This window comes from Danio rerio, chromosome 12, assembly GCF_049306965.1.
Source record: "Danio rerio strain Tuebingen ecotype United States chromosome 12, GRCz12tu, whole genome shotgun sequence".
NCBI classification, from domain to species: domain Eukaryota; kingdom Metazoa; phylum Chordata; class Actinopteri; order Cypriniformes; family Danionidae; genus Danio; species Danio rerio.
The window spans coordinates 46,214,615-46,219,638 of record NC_133187.1 but is presented as its reverse complement, the minus strand read 5'-3'; positions in this window follow the sequence as shown (position 1 = coordinate 46,219,638).

Genomic DNA, 5,024 nt, shown 5'->3' with positions numbered 1-5,024 from the left:
ATTATTAGCAATCTTTAAATTAGTTTTTCTTTTAAAAATATTTCCCAAATGATGTTTAACATAGCAAGGAAACTTTCACAGTATGTCTGATAATATTTTTTTTCTTCTGGAGAAAGTCTTATTTGTTTTATTTCGGCAAAAATAAAAGCAGTTTTTAATTTTTAAAAAAACATTTTAAGGTCAATATTATTAGCCCCTTTAAGCTATATTTTTTCTCGATAGTCTAGAGAACAAACCATTGTTATACAATAACTTGCCTAATAACTCTAATCTGCCTAGTTTGCCTAATTAACCTAGTTAAGCCTTTAAATGTCACTTTAAGTTGTATAGAAGTGTCTTGAAAAATAAAATATCTAGTAAAATATTATTTACTCGCATCATGGCAAAGATAAAATAAATCAGTTATTAGAGATGATTAATTAAAACTATAATCTTTTGAAATGTGTTGAAAAAATCTTTTCTCCGTTAATCAGAAATTGGGGGAAAAAATAAATCGGGGGGCTAATAATTCAGGGGTTTCTTAACCTTAATTTGGGTGCATTATTCTTTAATTCAACATATTTTCCATCTAAGAAATAATATATATATATATATATATATATATATATATATATATATATATATATATATATATATATATATATATATATATATCCCTGGAAGAGATCCTGTATCTCAATGAGACTATCTTGGTAAAACACAGGAAAATAAATGATACAATCAGGTCAGAATTTGACATAAACAATAATAATCTCTACGGACCTGAAGTGGGACACTAACATTGACTCCATTGTCAAAAAGGCTCAACTAAGGCTGTACTTTCTTAGTCAGCTGTAAAAGTTCAACCTCCCAAAGGAGCTGCTGAAACAGTTCTACACCTCCATCATTGAATCAGTCATGTGCACATCAATAACTGTCTGGTTTAGCTCAGCTCCCAAATATGACCTCCAAAGACTATGTTGAATAGTTCAGACTGCTGAGCGAATCACTGGTACAACCCTCCCTACTCCCCAAGACTGTACTTATCCAGAGCGCGCAGAGGAGCTGCCAAAATCACTTACCGCTCACAAACAGCACACTGCCTCTTTGAACCTTTACCTTCTTGTTTACACTACAGAGCACTGCACACCAGAACAGCTCGACACAGAAACAGTTTCTTCCCTCAGGCAATCCATCTCATGAACACTTGATAATAGTAATTGTGCAACCAACATCACTACTTGCCGAACCCTTTTATACACATACACAGTTATTTAACAACACAATGCATGCAATTTGCACAGAACAGCTGCACATATAACGTTGCATATAGTAATATAGCTCTACATACACTTGTCAATTTGTATATTTGCATTCACTACTTACTTCTCTTTTTTTAAATATATTTATGATCTGTTTTTTGTCCTGTCTCTGTAATTCTGTTGCACTGTAGAAGCTCTGTCACCAAAACAAATCCCTTGTATGAGAGAAAATACCTGGCAATAAAGCTCTTTCTGATTTCTTATTCTTATAAAGCATGGAGATCAGACAGTCTATGTGATGCTGTCATGATGTCAGTGGAATCTTTCCAGCACTTTGTCGAATCAATAACTCAAAAATATATGCAGTTCGAATGGCAAAAGAGGTTCAACCAGTAGTGCCTGCCTGATACCTAAGTGACTGTTGAAATATTGTGTCATCATCATGAAGAAGTAAACACTATTTTACTACAATATTTTCCCTTTGCTGTTATTTCCTTCATTCTCATCCTCATTCTGTTTATGCTTCCTGCAAATGTTTGTGGTTTTAGTTTCCTCATTATATAGCAAAACATTTATTTCACCATATATTTTTCAAATATACGTTCATATGTTTACATGAATTTATTGTACAAAAACAATAGTGTATATTTCTGATATATATATATATATATATATATATATATATATATATATATATATATATATATATATATATATATATTTAAAGGCCTTTGTATTTTCCAAATAATAGAAGGAAGCAAATACATTAACATAGAATTGGAGGAAAATCTGTATATATACCTGTATGTCATTTCTGCAGTTGTACACTGTCAGAAAAAAGGTACAGTGAGGGTACAATTTTGTTTCTAGAGGGAACAAAATATATAATTGTATCTTTAAAGGTCCCAAATTTGGTCCTTAGAGTACAATTTTGTACCCAATTGGGTTATAAAGGTACTAGCGTTCAGATTTAGGTTTGAAAGGAAAAATATTTGTACCTTTTATAGGACATCTGGGTACAAAATTGTACTGTAAAGGACCGATTTGGCACCTTTAAAGATACAATTATATATTTTGTTCTATATATATGTTCTATATAACACTAATTTAAATGCATTAATACTAAAATAAATACCTTATTAATATTAAGTTAATAAATAGATTGAAATAAATATTTTAATAATTTTTTTTTTCATGTATTCAAATTAAAATTTTCCTCCAAAAAATATTTATAATTTGATATATAAATTGAATGTATTTTTTAATCATTAAAAACGTCAATACTTGTCTTTGCTATCTCAATGTTTAAGACCCTAAATGGGATGTAGAATAGGGACCATACATGTTGCTGTCTCTAAGAATTTGGCTTGTTGAGACGTTAGTAGTGTTTTTACTGAGGCGGTCGATTATGCTGCTGTTAACCCAGAACTTTGCACGATTTTCAAAGAGAAGTTTATTTTGCAGCTCACACTTTTCAGGTAAATTTGCATTAATGATATATAGTCAGTCTCATTTTTACCTTTGAAGCTGTGTTCTGCTGATTTTGTTTGACTCTTGGCATTCCCCGGCTTCAAGACCTCGAAAAAGTGTGGTTGTGGTTTTGTACATTGGCCTGTAGAATGGAGTTGGCTGAGATGTCTACAGCTTATTAAAGAAGTTAATTCAATATGACATCGAAGTCACTGAAGAGGAGAGGGACATACAGAAGGTGAGTAACTATATGTTGTAAAAGCACCCTTTATCACCTTGTCCGCTTAGCGTATTCGCGCCTCATATCTCGTTACTGCTTTATTGATAAGTGTTGTCACTGCAGAATATAATCACAATACTGGAATTTGTAATTATCGATAATGTTTTATATCTTGAGGCCATTTTATAGCCGCAGCTGACCACGCAAATGTTATTTTAGACTGAGGGTTGTCAATTCGCTTGTTAAGTGTGACGTCATTCAAAGCGGCTTCCGGGTCCAAGCGCTCAGTATCAAACATCAAACAGTATGGGGAGACTCATGAAAGGGTAATAATAAGCGTTTACTAAGCACTGTAATACATTCGAAAATCACGATCGCAATATATATGTCCATGCCTTATATCCAATGGCCAGAAAGTGATTAATTTCTTTAGAAATTGTTAAAATTTTGGTATTTGTGATGCAGCAAGCCCAGAGATTGTTGTGTATCATATAAAATATGATATATAATATATAAAATAAAATTCACCTTAATGTGGGATATGAATAAAACGTGATCATAAACAAATATTTTCTCAATTTAAATGAGTGGCGGCTTGGACCCGGAAACAGTATTACATGCGTAACCAACACATCACCACTTAACAAGCAGATGGCATTAGTTAATCTATGGTTATACACACCACCATTTTGTAAAGAAAAATCACAATTTTGTCACCGGCAAAGCGGGCGATTAGACGTGGCTAGTTACAAACGTGGCGTGTGTATTAGAGATGCGCGGATGGCGGTTACAGCTGCGGAATCCGCGGATAAAACGCGGATCGGGCGGATGACGTGACGAAAAATTATTTTTTAATTAAATTCGGGCGGGTGGTGGGCGGTTGTGCTGTTTTTGTACACATAGCTGGCGCACCAACGAAAAAGCCTAGGACTGACTTCACAAAATGAGAGGAGGAATCGGATACACTAATTCTGGATGAAGTACAGAAGTCTTCATCTACAAACTTCCAAATGGACGGATCAGCAGAGGAAAATCTACTTTCCTTTTGGGAGAAACAAGGCAGTAATTCCCACGTCTACAGCACCTTGTCAAGAGAATTCTATGCATTCCAGCAACAAGTGCGGCGAACGAGTCCTGTAACCTCGTTTCCTTTCCTTGCTTTCTTTCCTCGTCTTTCCACCCCTATATGATGCGAGGGAAGGACGCAAGGAAAAGACTCAAGGACCGAGGAATCGAATCAAGTGAAAAGACACGTCCTCGTATTGTTTAGCATCACTTCAAAGCGTCAGTTAATGCTGGATTTGACTTGCACGTTTGGATTAACTGCATGTCATTAAAGTCATTCTCTATTTTCTAATAATCAATAAAGAAACATTCATTTAATAATAAAAAGGAATAAGCCATTCAAATAAAGAGCTCAGTCAGCAGATGGCGGGCGGGTGCGGTTTTAAAATTTGGTCAAAAATGTTAGTGCGGATGGATGGCAGACGGATGATGAGTTTTGTGATGCGGTTGCGGATGAAATAATAGCCCATCCGCGCATCTCTAGTGTGTATGCATGTACATATCTTGGTTTTAAGTGTCGTTAAGCCTCATTCACATGGGGCGTCAGCTTCAACGCTTCCCATTCACTTTGAATGGGTGACAACAGGCGTTGCCGAACTGCATTGTGGATCTGTCAGCACCACTTCAGAAGCATTGCTCGCTGCAGAAGTTGGGACTTGCTGAACTTTTCAAGCGCAGATGGATGCGTCAGCCAATCAGATCGCTGTATGCAAATAAACCAGCTCAGACAGTGGCCTACTGCTGACTAATTTCATTGGCTGACGCTGCTATGATGATCGCATCAGCCCCAACATCAGACACGCCCTGTGTCAAGTGTTTTGACGCTGAAGCCCTGTGTGAATCGGGCGTTAAGTGTTGGGGAGTGTCCACAAACTCTCATGTCCAGAAATTTTGGTGCTTCACTATTGTTCTTGCTTACGGGCGTTGCAGTGGCGGAGTGGGTAGCACGTGGGAGTGGGTAGCACGTTCGCCTCACAGCAAGAAGGTCGCTGGGTTGCTGGTTCGAACCTCGGCTCATTTGGCATTTC